This window comes from Passer montanus, unplaced genomic scaffold (assembly GCF_014805655.1).
Source record: "Passer montanus isolate IOZ18808 unplaced genomic scaffold, ASM1480565v1 scaffold26, whole genome shotgun sequence".
In the NCBI taxonomy this organism is placed as follows: domain Eukaryota; kingdom Metazoa; phylum Chordata; class Aves; order Passeriformes; family Passeridae; genus Passer; species Passer montanus.
In genome coordinates, this window is record NW_024367261.1 from 4674454 (window position 1) to 4693630 (window position 19177).

Sequence of the window (19177 nt, forward strand, 5' to 3'; positions counted from 1 at the left end):
CACCAGAGCTGTGCTGTAATCTGGTGTGGTAAAGTGTACTCAAAATGCTCTGAGTGTTTAACAGTTGCACAAATGATTCACTTTCCTAGCAGTCTGATTTTGTATTATAATCTGTTTCCCTTCTGTCTTTAATGTGCAATTCTGCTGAGCCTGCAGTTCACATTGGCTGCCTCAGGCAGACTGCAGGTCAGCTTTTGAATGTAGAAGAATTAATGAAATTTAAGTATTTTGTGTACAGTTAATGGCAGTTGTGCAAGTACAAAGACTTAGCTTTATCAGCAGATGTGGTCTAGGTTTACATTTATGTCCACATTCAATCCTTACGTTATTGCAGTTGAGGGAAAAAAAATCAGGAGCTCAGTGCAGTCTTTAACAATCTGCTTTGGTAGCTGGCCAGTCCACTTACCCTTGAGTGAAGCACATAGCAGGGTGGTTCTTTCTTCTATTAACTCTTTGATGCTTGGAAGCAGGGATGATTCACACAGTGAGACGGGGAGAGGAAAATTACTATAAATGCAAGATTAGCAAAAACTTTGTACTCACCTTCTGCCAAGCCAGGAAGGGATTAGTGTACTATGGGCATGATTAGATGGCAATGTTTGCTGAACTGCTGTGGCAGACAAGGGGTATTTGAGAAGGTGATCCAGCTCTGCTGGAGTCTGCATGGTAAGTGGAGGGCAGCCTTTCCACTCGGAAACTTAGTTTTGGGTTGGGCACTTTCTGGTGAAGTCAAAAGGGTTGCTGTTGTTTGCAGTAGCTCAGCTGTTTCCCTTGTGACAGGGTTGTGTTTCCTCACTTCTTGCTGAGCTGGTGCTGGAGTTTGAAGTAGAAGGCTCTCTGCCATCATTGCTCCTGTCTGGTTATGGGGGTTTTTTTTGGTTGTGTTTTTTGTTTGGTTTTTTTTTTTTTTTCCATTAGTTTGGGAAGAGGTGAGGAGGAATCATATCCATGCATGGAGAAATGATGATGAGCAGAATGCAGAGGGAGGGCCACATACCCCTCCTTCTCAAGTGCAGGAATAAGCAGTGCCGATGCAGGAGCTTGTTTGTAGCCCCTCAGCTTGGCCTAGCCAAGCATCCATCATGTGGTGAGCAAGGAATGGGGTGGGACTTCCTTGCAAGGTGATCAGTGTGATTTCCAAATGCTATGGAGGGAGTCATTCCTGAGCAGCAGTAGGAGCTTTTTTGTCAGGGTTCTCCTTTAAAAGGTCTCCCTCCTTTAAACCAGGGAGACGGCAGCTGGGAGAAGGATATAAAAAATAGATAGGCTTAAATTGAAGCCTGGCATCTGGAATAGCTTTGGCAGACCTCAAGATAATACTTCAGAGTTGTTCAGCCCCACAAGGTACAGTATAATTTTCTGCTTGGTGAAAGTATTACTTGGGAACTGGAGTCATTCTTGGGGCCTCCTTGTGCTGGGCACTGGCACACTAGGTAGAAAATAGCTCCTCCTGACTGAGCTGACTGAGTCTGCATGTTCTGAGCTGCTTACTTGCCTATTCTGTCTTCCCAAGAATTTAGCAGTAAACCTTTACCCTGAATTAGTTTTACCACACTGAGCAACAGAGTGTAAATATATCTGAGCATTACTGATTCTGCTTTGACTCTACTGAAATGATCTTCCATATTTTAAAATCATTAAAGCTGAAGCGAAATAAATATTCTGTGTTTTATGACAGCATGAAAGGAGCATGGCCTTCTAATTATCCTGATATTCAAATGTGTGTGTGTGCAGGAGCACTTGGAAAGGTTCCCTCACCTACCTGCAGTTTAGCAGAGAACATCCTTCCACAGGCAGTTAGGGCCTGTAATTCTCACCATAGTTCCTGAACCTGCTTCCACTTTTGGTGGTTTACAAGGGAGAAAACAAGTCAGCCTTGTTCAGTTCAGTTGTTTTAGCCACGCGTGTTTGGAGATGATTCTGAATCAATACATGCCTGCACAGAGGTAAGTTGTAAGGTTACTAATTGGTTTTGATGCTATTTGCTACTTGAATGTTGGCGATTTTTTTTCCTACGGTAAAAAGAGCATAATTATTTTTAACTTATAGCAACCCCCTATTTTCTCTTAAATGTCTTGATCATGAAGTAATTTAAACTAAATTTCTGCACAGATACTTTCCAAGAGATTGGCTGTCAAGTACAATAAAAAAACTACACTTTTGCAGGGACCCAATGAGACTTTGCAAATTTAGATTTATTCTCAACATTAAATGTGGTTGAAGATGTCATTTCTTAAACAGCACTTTCAGAAGTAGTTAGCTTAAAAGTATAGCAATTCAAAGCACAGAGGGAATGATTTTGAAGTGTAAAGTCTTGAAACACAACACAGAGGTTGACAGTTTCACTACAATTAGAAGCAAGGCAGGCACAACTCCCACTTCTGAAAACTTTCCTATTGCACTGCTTCCTCTCTTGGCCTAGAAAACCTCAAAAAAACCTCTTTGAGTGGCTTTGCTTATTGACTTAACATAGTTATACTCAATAGCATTAGGAGACAGAGCAGAAAGGGCTGCCAAATGTGTCTGTAAAGAATAATCTTTTCAAAAAGCTTCACAGTGGTATTTTTTTCCACATGCTTTCAATGTCCTGAGAATGCTGCTTGTTTGAGGAAAGCAAGTATTAGGGTAGGTTTTTTTGCGTTTTTTATTTTAACGGGGCTTGTTTTGTTAGGAAACCACTCCCTTCTGCTGCTGCATTTAGACTCACTGCTAATTGCCATTTGGTCGAAGACATTTTCCATGAATTGCCACATTCCCCCACACTGTTACAACTTCACAGTGATTATGCTCTGTTAGCAGCACTTCAGCCTGCTGCCTTTGGGAGGAGTGGCTGAGAGAAGGATATGGTGCACATGGGAAATTGTGAGGTTTATGTGAACAGAGGTTTGTAGCTGCTAAAACACAGCAGAGGCTGTTCCTCCCAGACTAAGATAGGTGGCATAAGGAGGGCATCCGGCTGCTGTGGTGGTTTATGCACTGCTCTGCTGTGTGCCACTGCTGAGGATTTTTCATAAGAAGTCCTGACAAGGTGGTATGTGGTGTGTTAGGCTTATATTTTTCATCCTAGTCACACAATGTAATGGGAAGCCAACCCCAAACTCTAGTGCCAGAGAGGGTGTGGGAGAGAGTGATCTTCCAAGAACACTACTGGCTCACTGAGCTCCTTGAGGAGCCCACAGAACCCAACCTCCAAGTTTGTCTTTTTCCTATAGCCTCAGGACAGCATAAGCTTCTCCTTAGCCCGGCTCTGTCCTCTGCAGCAAAACCTCCTGGAGCAGCAAAAGATCACTGGTGACTGAAGCTTGAGCACTGAGCAGGGGAACTGGATGTAGTGGGGTTGTTCAGCACAGCTAATCCACTTAAACTATGGAGCTCATCTGCTGATCTGCAGGGGTGGCAGCGCTCTTAGGTGTGATAGCTAAAGAGGCTTTGGCTTGAGCTACAGTTTCAAGGCAATCAAAACCTGCAGCTCGGGCTGAGGATCTGGTTGCGCCAAGTCGGCCCTGACCCAACCAAACGTGGTTAAAAGTGAGAGGCTGTGAGAGATAAACCCCTCTACTTAAACCTTGTCCTAGCTCAGGAGCTGATCAGTGTGTTCAAGTGCTTTTCCAGTCTTAATTGCTTTGATCAAAGGTAGGGCTTACTTGGTCTGTGAATGGGGATGAGCTTTGCCAGTAAAAGCCCTCTTTTGAACTGGGATAATTGCACCCACTGGTAGGGCTGGTAATTAATGTTTCTGCCTTCATTGTGTCGCTGCACATAAGCATACAGGTCTTTTACAGGAAAAACCCTTTAATTCCTAATGCAGTAAGTGTGCTTGGGTCTCACCTTCCCTGTGGCTGTTGGTCGTGGTGCAGGAGGAACAGCTGGTGTTGTAACAGGATCTCTGACTACATTGATCTGTTGTCCAGCTTGTGACATGTGAGGGTTTTCAGTTCAGGTCCATTCAGTAGACCAGACCAGGCTGAAGGCAAGCCCAGTGTGGCATTTCCTGCCATGTGACAGTGAGCAGGAGTGGCTGCAGCCCACAGGAGCAGACGGTGGGCACTGCTCCTGGCCTGCCATTGTTTGTCCGGGATGAAATCTTTATTTATTTAGTCCTACCCTTTTTTACTGCTGAGGGGAAGAGGGAGGGAGTATGAGAACCAGTGTGTGGTACACTGCTGAGTCCTCTACTGTCCTCCTTGCAGTACTAGAAGACATCCAGATAAGCTAAAACTTGGTAGTCTTTTGTGGAAAAGGCTTCTATTGTTCCTTTTACCAAATTATTAATAAATTATTGTAAGTCAAATATAGATCAAATAATTTTCTGCATCTAATCCTCGCTTACTGTAGGGAGGTAGAAAGAGCAGTGCTGCAGTCCTGTTGATTCTGGTCCACCACAGGCAATGCAGCCAGGGACCACTCTCACAGCACCCATGTACTACCACTCATACCAGTGGGTACAGAAAACTGCTCCCTGCTTTCCCTCGGCAGCAGAAAGAGGCAGAAATGAAAGCAGACCTCACTCTGAATTTCAGAAAAGGCTGAAACTGGTCTGTTGGCATAGAGAGAGAACCAGGAAACAGGAACACCTGTGTTGCATAGCTTTGGGCAGGTCAATTATCCCATCTCCAGTAAAATTCTCTTTTGCATAAGGTATGAATAACAATACTCAATTTACCTTGCAGGGGTGTTACAGAGCATGCAGTTAATTTTTTCACAGTGTTTGTGGTATGTAAAACCCTAAATGAGTGCAAAGCATTATTGTGATTTAATTTTATTGAGGGTTAAATTTTGGTGACGTGCCCAGCTGAGCACTTGCTGGCAGTGAGCAAGGCAAGTGACCAGCAGCAAGCATGTTTGGCAGCAAGCAATGGACAAAAAAGGAAAACAGCACTAACTTATTCCAGTCATACTTTTTTTTTCCTCTCTTACCACTGCACGTTTCCCATTAAGCAGATGGAGATGATCAAAATATCAAATTGGAATTCTGTGGTTTAACAGACTTACATTTTACTGTTTAAAAGGCAAATAAAGGTTAATGACATGACAATTTGTCTTGTAGGAGAGTGAGAGAGTGGAAGTGCCTCCAAACATACCCTGAATGGTCCTTAAATAATATCTTTCAGAAACAGACCATACCTGATTTAGCTAGGTGGTGGATTTTTCACTGGCTTGGTAGCATGCCAAGACTGCTCCTCCACATTTCATGCTACTGCTGTTGAGGGGTTTGCACTGGATTAAAAACAAGGATGAAAATCTCTTGGACAAGGTCGGTACCTCATGACACCAGCAGGAGCCAGGGGATGAGCAGGGCTCTTGTGCAGGCACGTCTTGGGGGGTGCTCCCAAGTTTGAAACATGAGTCAGTGCCAGACTACAACGTGTGTCTGTGTTAGAGCTGCTGAGTGTAAGAGAGGGACAGACAGTGTGTGTGATTTCTCTGCCTTGCTCTCATCTCATGGGAAATGGGGGTTTCCTAATGCTGGGTTACTCTCAAGTGCCAGCGCTCCAGCGGGTTTCATGTTGCGCCTTGGCATCCCAGGCATTTTGTTACTGCCTGCTCACTTTTGTTCATTTTTATTATTCTTGCTTGTCTTCTTGGTTATTCTAGTTACTACTCATAGACAATAGCACAATTGAATAACAATCTTCTGGTAATTGTGGCTAACGTCTGCCCTTGGAAAATCGCACTCCAAGTGTGATGGAGACAGGTATTCCTGGCAGAGAGAGGAAGGATTTGACCCACACTTTCTCTGTATTTGTTATTTCAACTTCTTTGCTCTGTGAGTGTCCTGAGAGACGTCCAGAGGTCAGCAAAGCAGAAAAGGGTCTTTACAGTGTCTTCTTTTAAGCTTTGGGTCAAAGTCTGCATGATACCCTTATTCTTGTTGCATTTGAAAACATTGCTTGGCCCTGGATTTTCTCAGGGCTTTTTTCCCTTTCTTCCCCAGCTCCAAAAGCTACCACGGTCACTTACCCAAGCACAGTGCTAGCATCAGCTCCACAGTTAACTTCTCATTTAGTGGTGTTTCTGAAAATAACAATTGCTGCAAGAAAACAAATGGTAGACATGCAGCATATGCTGCACATAATGTTAATTTATTGCCTTTTTTTGAAAAAAAAAAAAAAAAGCAGTATGAAATTTAGGGGGCAAATCTCAAATCCTGTAAAATACATGGCACAATGCCAGTTTATTTGAAAGGCCCTTACATTTGTCCCTAAATCTTACAAGTCCTTAACCACAATTTGCTTTCTCACATGCCACTCACCTTTAAGGTGATACTCCTTTTTTGGCATTATTAATTATCATTATTGTTGTTGCTGTTATTATTCCAGGAAATCTGTATGGGAGGAACGCTGAAATCTGGTTTAAAAATAGCATTTTCATGTCCTCCTACTCACTGTACTTCGTGCATAGAATGCCTTTTATAAATGCAGACTTGCTGCTTGGCTAGATAAAAGAAACTGTCACTTGATTTCCATAACGAAGTCATTCCCAGGAGGATTTCATTGTTTTAGCAATAAAATTTTTCTAAAAGGCCTTTTATTTTGCTTGAGAAAGATAACAGAAATGAACTTCTTAGTGGTTATTCCACAAAACAATTAGACGAAAGCAAGACTGTCTTGATTTGATGTAAGGAGATTTGTATGTGTATGAATTCCCTTTCATGTAAGAAGAGAATAAATTCCCAACTGAAAATCAAGTTATAAACACTCCCCCAAAAACCAAAACACTTTCCCCCCTTGCTCACAGACACTTCACATAGCTTTTATCAGGACTCTCCTGCATAAATTTGGTCATATCCTGGAGTTCAGCCCTATTTCAAAAGGCACTTGCATAAGTTCTGATTCAGATACTTTCCTGAATTAGAGGCAGTCAAGGATAATCATTGCCAATTATTACAGTGCATTAATTTTGTTACCAGGTACGTTTGTATTCGTGGGGAGGAATGGTCTCTGCACGCTGTATTAAGCACTCCCTGAAGCAGGGACGGTGCTTTAGCTGTGGGTGCTCACACTGTGGAGCACAGTGCAGGCACAGTTCCTCCTTGCTCACATGCACCGTGCTGCCCTGGCCTCTCTCACCACTTCTCCAGCATTTCTCACCCCTTTTCTCAGCTGCTCTGTGTCTCATGCCAGCATGACGTTCTTTTTCTCTGAATGCTGAACATGCTAAAGCTTGTCAGAATTACGGCATCAGAAAAGATGTAGAAAGCATATCCAGTAAGTGAGAGGTCCTACTGCTTATATTTAGTTATATATATTTTTTTTTTTTAGGGGGACGGGGGCTGTCTCTCATTTGGACCTATTTTGAGCCATGCTTGCATTTTCCTGAGTGTGAATCAATGCAATTACCACATCAGGTACCGTAGACAGCCTACTACTGTAGGCAGATACACGCAATAAGAAGCAAAAGGGAATAGGAGGAAAAACATTGTAGTCAGGAAAGCCTTTATGGATTTGGCATCATACTTAAAATTCCATTGTAATAAAGAAATGCAACAATTTCAGAAATTATTATTTATAGGAAGATTTGTGAATTCATGATGTGATATTCTGACTCACCCGACAGCAAACATGTTTGCGCTCCGGCTGGTATGACTCACGCTGACATTTGTCTTAAGCGTGGCAATTGTTTTAGCCCTCTGCTCTGTGCAGGATGAATGAAACGGCTGAGCTCCCCTGTTGCAGATTTACTACGTGCAGCCACCCTGGTAAATTGCAGGCTCAGCTGTGGAGTATTTCCTCACACACACACACACACACGTGCACACACACACGTGCACAAACATGCATACACGTGCGCAGCCCCCCCCCAGTAATGCTTTACTGTTAAATACTAGATTCATAGAAAGGAAATGCATAATTACAGTGCTGCCTTTTGCACCACATAAAGCAGCCCACATCAAAAGATGTTTGTCATTAATGTTTCAACAGGTAATCTCTGGAATTACTGCCAAGCCGTGTTCCTGTTACTTAGCGCTCGGTGTAGAAATCGTTGAAATCTTTGTTGTAAGCCAGCATAGTCATCTTAATCCTGCAAAAAAGTTAGTCAATAGTGCCTTTGTTTTCCAGCTCCGTATCACGTTGCATCAGCGGCGCAGAAGACGTGGCAGCACTGGAAGTGGGGAGAAGGTTAAGGGTGCGTTCTGGGCTGGCTTCCTAAGGAAGCCAAGCTCACGTGGTGGCATTGTTCGTGCCCGCGCCTGTGTGTGTCCCCCCAGCCTGGCAGCTGCTGTAAGTCGGGTCCTCCTCCGCCCTGTGTGCTGCACAGGTAGAGGAGACGGGGAAGCTGCTCCCTGAAAACTTCGTGTAAGTAGCAGATGAGTAGCTCTGGGCACCTGTGGCTGAACCCAGTGAGGCAAAGGCCATGGCCCATACTCAAATCTTACCAGCACCAGGGCCTCGGTACTGTGGGCATCTCCTGGAATTACTGCTGCCACCAGAGATCTAGCCTCTTCTCTGGTTTTCTGGGTTGTAGCATCAACAATCTTCTTCAGGAGGTTTTGTCTCTGGCTGCTTAAAATAACTGCAATTAAACAGAATATCAGCTGTTGCTTTTGGTGCTGCTACTGTTTGCAACTCACATCATTTGGATTCTCCTTTCAACACCATCTTTGCAGGAGAGCTGTGGCCATCATATGAGAGGTGTCTGTACATGTTATGAAGGCCCTTGTGCATGCTGTCATCTGTAGCAAGTTAATAGGATGCTGCAGTTCTTCAAATATGCAGGAGGCTCACTGTCTCCACTCAGGGCTGAGCTGCATTTTTTGCATAATAGCTTCCATAAAAGAAAAAGAGAAATATTTATGTCATGTAACAGAAGCATCCAGAGTGGTTATTTTTATTGCAACATTACTGGCTCTCAGCCTGAATTATTATGAACCATTTGCATTCTTTCCTCAGTCTCTTCTGCTTAGAAGACCTGTAGAAATGACTGTTACAAGCACACAGACAAGAGTTGTTTTTACTTTAAACCTCTGTATAAGAATGAAGAAAGTTGGCATCCTAAGAGAAATGTAGATCTGTGTTGAAATTTCCTTCCATTCCCCCTCCCCCCGCACCCACCAGTATTCCTGCTTTGATAGCCATAAAAAAGTGACAAATAGGTGGTGCTGATGTGAATAAGGTGATGGATTTTTATTAAGAAGTACATCATTGACATCTGATAGGAGGTATTTGTGAGGTATTGTGGCTCTGCACTGTTCCTGCTTAGACAAAACAACCTGAACAAACCCCTCTCAGTTTTCACCTGCATTGTGTGTTGCACCCACAGCCCACCTCTTGACTTGCTATTTTAATACCTTATGCTGCACTGTCCTTCTGGGGGAAAATCATGTGGAACATGGAAACTGAGCCCACTAAGTGAAGCACAGGGCTAAGCACAGTCTAACCTCACGCCTTTTGGGAAAAGTTTGGTATTAGTGAAGTACAGATAAGGAGTATGGTTGTGATTGCTGTTATTTGTGTAAAAGTGATGTCTCTGAGGTCCCAGTTAGATTTGTGCTTGTATTGTTATGAGACATCATGTAAATGGAGAGTGTGAATTTGAGCTGTTCTGCATTTTTTTCCAAGTATAACTGCGGTGATGAACCTTCATCTGTTTTCCAGTCACTTGTTCACAGGTGTTGAGGTTAGGGAATGTGTAACGAGCAGTGGAGACGGCTCTGGGAGAAAAGTTACTTCCATGGTTTCCAGATGAAGAGGTTTAGAAGGGCACATGAGTCCAGTGAGTACAGCTAGAAGCTCTCAGTCTGTTTGCATAGGCTGATGGTAAAATAAGGGGTGGTTTACCTGAGCCTTAAGTCATGAAAAATACCTGCTGTGGGTGAAGCAATGATGAATAATGGTCTTTAGATTAAATCTTGGGACACCGATTTCTAGATGACTCACAGCTAACGTTAGCTGTGCACAGTCAGTGGCCATCTTCAGCAGTGGCTCCTGCACTGGAGCTGCAGCCTTGCCCTTCCAGCCCCATGTGCTGCTCCCATCTCTGGATGTTCACAGGTAGATGTCCTGCATTTTCCCTCTGAGTAAGCACTCGCGTTGGAGATGCTTTTCACACAGGAAAGATGTGCTGGGCTGGGATGTCCCATGTTCACAGAGCTGGGGAGGGCAACATAAATGTTCCTCCTTCTGCTACAAATTGTGGGGCAGGAGGGATTGCTTCTTTGTCTGAGCCCCATGATCTGCATCCTGTTTTTCTGGTTTAGGACCTGCAGGATATGCAAAGTGCTAACAACTTGATTTACTGTTCCCAGGCACCCAGACACAGTTATTCACCCAACACAAAGTGGGTGTAACACCTTGTGAAGTTGGGCATTTCACTGTGGACCACATGCAAAGCATGGGAGATTTTGTTCATATGGAAAAGCCTTGGAGGATCAATCTTCAGATGAGGAATGGATGCTAAACAGAAATCAGAGTGATGCCTGCCTGTTTTATGCAAACAAAACCTCTTCTGTCCTGAGGTGATATTGCTTCACCATAGCATTAATTTTAGACATAATTGGGATTTAAGTAATTTTTGCACTAGCAGAACATCAGCAGCAGCCTTTATACACTAGACAGAATGTCAGAAGATTTTCACATGGGCAAAGTTTGGAATGGCTGGTTTAGAGAAGCTTTTATTAACTTTAAATTTAAAAGATAGTAAATTCTTGGTTGGGAGAATCTTTTCTCATTGTGTAAAATCAGCTAAACCTGAAAATAATTTAGAAGTTTTTTCCTGACATGATAGATGATACACACATTAGGTAATTGAAATCATGCACGCTCCAGGAAGATAAAACCTCGCCTTTCCCATTTGCAGTGAGGCAGGATTGAACCTGTCTAAAACTATTTCAAGTAGAGGGAGAATAAAGCAGGAAATGAATTATGGTTTTATTTGAGTTGAAGGATTAGTTGAGGGATAATAGCGAACAACGAAACAACTTGGGCACAAGGCTGCCGTCTCTTAAACAGTTTTATTAGCTTATGCTGATTTGTGAATTAGGGAAACCAAATTATGTCATGCAAGAGAGCAAGGGATGACAATTAAAAACCTGCAGGAAAGGACTAGTAAAACGGTAATCTCTCACTGCCTGATCTTCAAAGCAAAATGGGAGAGCATGACCTTTCTTGGAATAAATACAGGATATTGCACGTAGCCAACTTCTGGTTTTCAGGTTTTGCCAATTTGCAGTTGCTCTCTTGTATTACAGTCCTTATTTGTCGATTGCCCTGGGGTCCAATTTTAGTCTCAAAATACTCCTGAGAAGTACTTCCATGTTCTTTGATTTGAGATCTGTTCATGTCTCAATTACCCTTCTAATCTGTCAGCACAGTGTCCTTTTTAGCTCTCAAAGACAGGGCTGTGCTGTGATATTTGAGTAACCATAATGCTGTGGGACCATGAGAAACAGCTTCCTTGGTAACGCTTCCCATTTATAGCGGAGATGTGATCGGTAACCGTGTACGTGTTAATGATTTGTTATCATGTTGAAGCTTCAGTCACAAAGTCTGGTTAAGACCTAATTGTACTGCAAACCAGCTTCTCTGCTGGTCCCTCCAAGTTATGGCTGTTTTACATGTTCCATGAAGAGCATGTCATCAGAGCCCATCAGATCTGCATAGTAAAAAGATTGTCCCAATTAGGGACTGAGTGCTCTGCTCTTCAAGTGAGGGTTGTGCTTCAAGAAGCAGCATCTCTCCATGCAGCCTGAATTTTGTGCTATGCTATCTTTAAATCTTAAGCATAAAAGTGCCTGGGAACATTTGCAAGCAGACATGACTTGGCTCTCACAGAGTGAAGTGCCTATGGGTAAGGTCAACTGAGCAAGTTGTAGCAAATTAAACTAGCTTGTGAATTTATAGTGCATAATCTGCTCCACAATAACTGGCTGTGTGCATGGTACAAAGGCACCCTGTGGTAAACACAAGGTCTCTTGCCCCTGTTTTTGCCTGAGGTGTAAACAACCTTGCTTTATGCCATCTTTCCTGTGAAATGTGAGTGTGGGGAGAAGGTATCTGCCCCAGAGTACCACCACTGCCCTGTGTTGGATGGGTGCTGCTTGTGGCCTGTTCCTGTGTCCATGCGCTGGGGTCTGCAACCACGTTCCAGGCTGACAGCAAGGTCACTGCACAGCTAGCAAGCAGCCTTGCTCCTGACTCAGTGATCAAAGCCCTGGTTTGGGCAGTCGGAGCCTTACTAACTTGAACAGAATCAAAATCCTAATCCCACTTGTGGACTTAGTCACTGAGTGTGGTGGGTGTCAGCCCAGGGTTACACGCAGCTGACTCTCCAGGGAGACTCACAGGAGTCTGTCCAAGCAGGAGTTTGCAAGGAGTAAACTTCCCTGCTCCTACTAGAAATAATTGGAAGCCATCTATTTTTGTTGGAAAAGTTAAATATTTTCTCACAGTCATTTGGACTGCATTTGAAGGTTTCCCCTGAATGCTGAATGACAAGAGATAAGGATTAAAAATTGCAATTTTGAGGGTTGCCAAATTATTTGGGGGAAAAAACCCATAAATAATTTGCAAATGCTGAAATCTTTAATTTTAACACTTAGAAGCAAAATGGTTTGAGTATTTTGAGCTGAGATGGAGGTTTTTTAATTGTGAGATTCTCATAATTTAAAGAAAAAAATAAATGGCTTGAAAATAAATTGGTTTGGTTTTAAGCAAATTTCAAGGTTGTTTTTTTTAAATAGCTCTGTGTTATTTTTCTCTCTTTGGCCTGCTTTCTAAAGTTAAAAATCTTACAAGACCATGTCTGATGGTGTGTTTCTCTGTCAGATAAACAACCGAGTCCCACTTCAGTAGAGCAGAGAAGTTGTTGACCAAAGTCTTGGAAGTATAGCCAGGTCCTGGGTATCTGAAGGCTCTTGAGGTAGCGATGCCTCTGTCACACAGGAGTTTTAGCTCATGAGAAACTCCTGTGTCTTAAACTGGGAAGATTTTTGTAACAGGTATCTTGCATTGCTACAGTCCATCAGGGAGAGGTCAAAGACACCTGTACCTTGAGACTAGTGGTCACTGTCATCATCACTGCCAGGTGCCTGCCCAAGTCCCAACCAGCTGGATGCTGTTTACAGATGCTGCTCCATGAGGGCTTATCCTCAGCCACTAAATCCAGGAGTAGTCTTACACCAAAACTGGGTCAGCTGGGCAGATATTGCTTTGGGCTTTGTAAGGTTTTGTTGTTTTTGCTTTGTATGTTCAACTAAAACAGTTATAGGTGTAAACATCTCTTGAATAGCAACTTTTTCATCATTGCATTGTCTTCCCTCTGCTCTTCACCCATGTACTGCACTTGTCCATCTGTCTGACTTGTTTTCTGCCTTCACGTAGTGTGAGATTCATCTGCATTCATATGTAGCCATCTAATCTGAGCTCAGTGTCTAGACTCACTTTATGGAGAGAGCCAGACCTTTCTAGAGAGTGAATCATTCTGTCCTAAACCAGATGCTTGATAGGTCAAGTGAATAATTTTCTGGATTGCCTTGTTTCCTCCAACAAGTGAAGAGAATTTGCACTGTCTGAGGTGTAGAGTTTGGTCCTGCACTTGTTTTTAATTTGAGGATATGGATTCTGCCATGAGAGATAAACTATATCATTCTACCGTAATGGGATGCATGTGCACAAATCCTGAAGTGATGTGTGAAATGTTTAAGGAGGTAGGAAATGTTGGTGGCACAAAGTAAAACTAGGAATTTGGGAAGCACAAGGAGACCATGTGAACCTGGCTCAAGGAAAAAAATGTTCAATTTGGGTCTGTGGAAATATGCACTTCATTTTAAGTATTCTGTACGGGGTTCACATAAAAATGAAACCCAGCAGTTTCCTCAGACACCAGCAAAAAGGTTGAGGGTAGTCTGATACCTTGTGTAGTAGGTAAAAAAAAAAAATAAGAGTTGGTCCACACTTAAATTTTGTCCAAAAAATCATTGAAAGAACCACACAATATTAAAAATCGCGAATATGAAAAATACTTCCTACTGAGGAACAGAGAGGAATGTGTGTGTGTGTGTGTGTGTATTTTTGGATTCAGTACTCCTCTGTTGTAATATTGCAATAATTAAGAGTTGGTCCACACTTAAATTTTGTCCAAAAAATCATTGAAAGAACCACACAATATTAAAAATCGCGAATATGAAAAATACTTCCTACTGAGGAACAGAGAGGAATGTGTGTGTATTTTTGGATTCAGTACTCCTCTGTTGTAATATTGCAGATAACCATGGAAATAGATAGGTGTTTGAATTTCCTTGGAGGAGTTCATTGAGAACAAAAATCTTCCTGTGTGGATCTCTCTGCACATTATGGACTTTGTTTGCAGGCACTTTTCTGAAGAGCAACTCCAAGTAGTTTTTTCTTTCTCTTGTTACAACAACAGAAGTATCCAAGAATTATTTTAATTATGTATCTGCTTCAGCAATTCTAAACTGGGTTTTAATTTTTTGTGATAATATGTACAGGGCAAATGACTCTTCCTATCCTAGATCAGTGTTTCCCACACACTCAGTCTGTTCTAGAATCTCCATCTTGGGAGCTCATTAAAAATGCATTTGCTTCAAGGAGATGTAGGAGTCAATTGTTCATTTGTTAAACAGCTCTATGGATTTTCCTCTTTTTATTCCTTGCTTTCCTTTCTTACTTGGTTTTGCTTTTGTTTTACAGCTCTATCTTACTTGATTTGAAAGAGGAAAGCCACTGAGGACCTGTGAACAATCCAGCAGCTTCTGAAAAATCTTCATGCTAAAGGATAATCCAGAATTCCCTGAAGAAGAACAAAGTGAATGTTGTGAGTTCCTAGCAGTGATAACAAACACTTCTAATTGTGTCTTTTGGGAGGTAGTATCTGCCTTGTAGTGTTCGGTCTCTTCCCTGTGATGCACTGAGCACCAAAAACTTGAATTTCTCTTAATTTTTTTATTCTTTTAATGGGTTTAAGGGAAGACTTGTATTATCTGAGGAAAGATGGTGGGTTTCTTTTCCTTGGACTGCTACAGTTATTTGTCATACTGCTATTGCTTTTTAGTTAAGTATGTGAGCCTGCATTGGAAGGCCATGTGACTGTGTAGCCTAACAAGAATGAAAAATAGTATGGATAACAGTCCATGAATCTACAGGTTGGATTCAGGAGTTTTATGCATGCTTGCACAATGCTTGAAGTTATTTGACCACTTTCAAATTAGAGGAATGTAAATGTAGTTATTTCTGTAGTTATTTCTGGTATTGCAAACTCTTGATGGTCAGTTTTTTATATTAGTTTGAGTATTTCCAGTACAAATGCTCCTCTCAGAGGTTTGTGTTCATGGGAACTGGAGTAGCACACCTTTCCAAGGGAAACACAGTCATTCAACTGAGACCTTGACTCAACTGTGGTATTAATAAAAAAAAAATGTTCCCATGAGGGATGGCTAAAGAGAAAGCATGAATATTTTTATGTTCATTGTTTTTTTCTTATGAAGCCCACTGCTTTTCTGGGTTGAAATGGGCAAACATGCAGATCAAATGTAAACATTCTCACAAAAAGAGGAAAACAAGAGTTCTCTGCCTGCCAGGTTTTAGAATAATCCTTATTTTTTTCTTAAGAACGAACCATGGGGATTTCCAAGTTAGGCAAGTTAGTATTTAATTCTTATGCCCAGGGTATGCAGTGGTCCTTCAAGATGTTAGTAGTGATAAAACAAGCTGCAGATTCTTCCAGTTGGAGCAAATTAGTTTGTGCATTTTCCATTATGTAGTAAAAATAAATATATTTTCTGGCATGCCTTCTAGCTCCCTCAGAGTTGGATGCCCTCCTTTGCTCTGCTTTTCCCTTTGGGTTCTGGCTTCAGGAAGCAGATTGAGACAGAGTCTTAAGTGGTGCTGCTTTCCCAAGAACCAGTTGCAAAATAAATATTAGAGAAGACACTGAAAATTTTTTGTCATCTCTTGCCATTCTCACCTGCTTTGATCTACAGGGAAATAGTTAACAAAGCAAACATCTGGATTTTTTACTTACTAGTTCCCACTAATCTGCCAAGTTAGTAGCTCATTAAGATGAATAAGGGGCCTCTGAGATGTGGAGCCTCTTACTGTCCATGTACCCAAGTAGGCATATTCCCACACTTCAAAAGGCTTCTTTATAACTGCAAGAACTTATTTTGCATGCTGGCATCCTAGAACAGGAGAGGACAGCCTATAATAATAATAATAATAATAATAATAATAATAATAATAATAGTAGTAGTAGTAGTAGTAGTAGTAGACCAACAACAACCATCCTAGCATGCAGAGCTGTTGGGATAACAGGAGATGTTTGTTTAAGATGTTGCAATCACCTCCACTGATTGCAGCAGAACAGCAGCACCACCTCACATGAAGGAGAGCATCCCCTGGGTCCTGTAAGGTATGTGGTGTGCCAGATCAGCCAGGTAAACTGAAAGAGGCAATCATCAGCCACTGCAGGGGATGGAATATCTGTTGAAGATGCCGTCAGTGTGATCATTACATTCTGCCCTGTCCTAAATAGTTTGAATTCAGCCCTCTTAAAGCACAGTGTGATGTTCTGCTATTGTGGTGCCAAAACCCTGATTATACTCATGAGGCCTGGGTTAGTGCAGAAAGAGCAGCACTCTTCTCACCAGGTATGGATGGGAAAAAGCATTCTTGCGAATTGCTCTTACTCCGGCATCCAGGACTGGTTCCTTTTGAGGAATCATTTGTAGGTGGTGGAGAGATTTTTAGCAGTTCCTTGAGAGTGTATTTCGTTACCTGGCTTCTGCTTGGAGAACACTGTTGCAAGAAGGAGGCAGTCAGCTACGCTCCTCCTCTCCTCTGTCCTTTTACCTCTTAGGGAGACAAGAATACCGGAGGTGAGGAGGTACAGTGTTTCTCCTGAAAGGAAATACTGGCATACAGTGAATTTACTTAAAAATATTGCTCTCTATTCCCTGTTTGCAGGGTGTTGTCATGTTACGATGTGGGGAAAATGATCAAACCTTTCCCACTGCAAGTAGTAGCTGTTCTCTTCCCTTCTGCTGTCTCCTTTTGCCACCCAGGCAAATTTCAGAGGAAGGGGGGGTGTGAGGAGGGAGGAGTGCAATAAATTGAGACCAGTGTCTTGTATCCACCTAGAAACTGCCTGTTTACTAAACAGTACAAATTTCTCGCTTCCTTTTTCCTGCTCTCTTCATTTGGATGAAATGCATTTCTGGAATAGCAGTGCTTGTACAAATCAAGTCCATATTCCACTTCTGGGGAGAGAAAAAGGGATGTCAGGAGGGTCCATTAAGGAGGAATGTTTATTTTAGTAAGGGTGAAAATGAAGCAAGACAAGGCTCCTTTGCTCTTGCTGGAATCTTGTGTATTCCAGCATACGTTTTTGTAATTTTCTGGTAGGATATAGGTATCCTGAGGTTTTTTTTTTCAAATCCTGAAAACATATGCCACAGCTTTTTTGGAGTGCTAGCCACACAAACACATTCTAACAGGAGCAGTGAATAAACTCTTCATGTTCCTCACTCGCAGGCATTTCTTCACATTATTTTTTTTTTTTTCTGTGCTTATGCGAAAACCTCTGGCACAGTTTGTGGGAAATTGAAAATAAATCTCTAAATCCAGTATGTGTCAATAACAGAAACGTGTTTAGTTGATCTATAACTGTTATTTTGGGCAAACTGCAGATGGTAGGATAGTAAACATCCCCACTTCTAGCCCAGACAGGCTTTCCATGCCCTGCCTTCAGTGGGGAACCTGCTGCTTCTGAAGAAGGTCCTGGGGGACCATGGTTACGCATGGCTTAGCCCCAGTTCCATCCCAGTTTTGAGCTGCTGCCTTCTCTTTCTGCTCCTTGGCCCTCCTTGCTTCCTTTACCCTGGGTCCTATCTCCCATGTACTCCCCCCCGGCTGCCGGCTGTTTTTCCTGGCACGTGGAGCTGCGACGGGTCTGGGAGCGACAGCTCCTGGAGCTGATGTCAGTGCTGCTTCCTGAGCTGCCTGGCCAGGCTGGCTGCAGCCCAGGCACACCCTCTCCCCAGAGCATCACCTTCTCCGCCTGCCCGTCCTGCTGCTGCAGCAGCCCCTCGGGGAGGAGGCCTGTGCAAGTGATGGAAATTGAAGGTTAGCGAGCCTTTCGTGGCGGTTTTCTGTGAGCAGCCATCTCCCACGCCTGGAGCCTCAGCACCGGGTTTGTGGCATGGTTGGAAGTGATGCCTGGTTTCTGTTCTGAGCTGTACACACCTTGGAAGAGCTACGGGAAGCTTTGACACATGCAGACTTAATGATTCTGGATGTCTCTGCTTTTGTGTCGCTTTGGTATCCGTGTGCTAAATCACCCCATGGTTTTCTATGGAAATTACCAGGCTGCTGAGAAAAGAGCAGAGCTGCATGTGTCCGTTCTTCCAAACAACAGCCCAGTACATGCCACTTGGTATTTATAGTGAGAGGGAAAAAGGGAAGAATCGCTTTAATTTGAGAAATGTCTCTCAGAAACAGCAGTAATTTATTCCTAGGCATTATTCTTCATTAAGAGCTACAGACAGCTGCAGCTTCCCTTTAAATAGAAATTGCTCTCTGCAGGCATGCTATACATAGGGCTTCAGGTTTCTGCCATTTCTCTGCCAAAAAATCAGAAGTATTTCTCACCAAATAAATGTTTATTCAGAAAGTCATATTTCCTGGCTTTTATTTCACGTCACAGGCTTCCGGCAGCCAGGCGAGAACGGCTCAAGGCTGTCGTTCGGGAGAGGAAGCTGAAACAGTTTGAATCTCTTGTGGGGCTTCAAAAAAACAGTCTCTGACCATAACTCTGAGCCTTCAGTTTGGCAGTTTACTTTAGCTGTTGAACATTGGATTAAAATGGATGCTGCAGCAATCCTGCAGGGCAAGCGTGCCCATGCAGGTGCAAAGTGAGTGGTGGTGGGGGGTGTTTTTGTGCATCAAGTCAGCTCACCCCCTCTCTCGCCCTTGAAGCCACAGCCATCCTCAGACTGCATGGGTGGCAAACTGGCTTTGGCAGCTGGCAGCAGCTGAGCTGTTTTGTTATTGGGGAATCCCCTGTATGAGCAGTGTATGGACACATAGGGGCAGCAGGTGAGAGCTGGGCCATGCCTGCTTGCACCTGGCACCCAGCAGAGAGGCTTCAAGTCCTGCAGAAGGACATGCAAGCGATGAAGCTGTAAGCCACCAGTGCTCCAGAGGACCAAATACCTTTTTTTATT

The 19177-nt window shown here is 42.9% G+C and overlaps 1 protein-coding gene across 9 annotated transcripts in view; it reads left to right on the forward strand.

The window, feature by feature from the left end:
- Positions 1-19177, forward strand: part of ATXN1 (ataxin 1) — a 363809-nt gene that overhangs the window by 256961 nt on the left and 87671 nt on the right. For 7 of the 9 annotated variants that reach the window (XM_039712091.1, XM_039712092.1, XM_039712095.1 and 4 more), the window contains one exon: positions 14649-14772. The gene's annotated coding sequence lies outside the window, so the exon portion shown is untranslated. Of the gene's footprint in view, positions 1-1325; positions 1345-10437; positions 10457-14648; positions 14773-19177 lie in introns of those variants that run through there. The other 2 variants (XM_039712099.1, XM_039712098.1) reach the window with 2 other exon arrangements.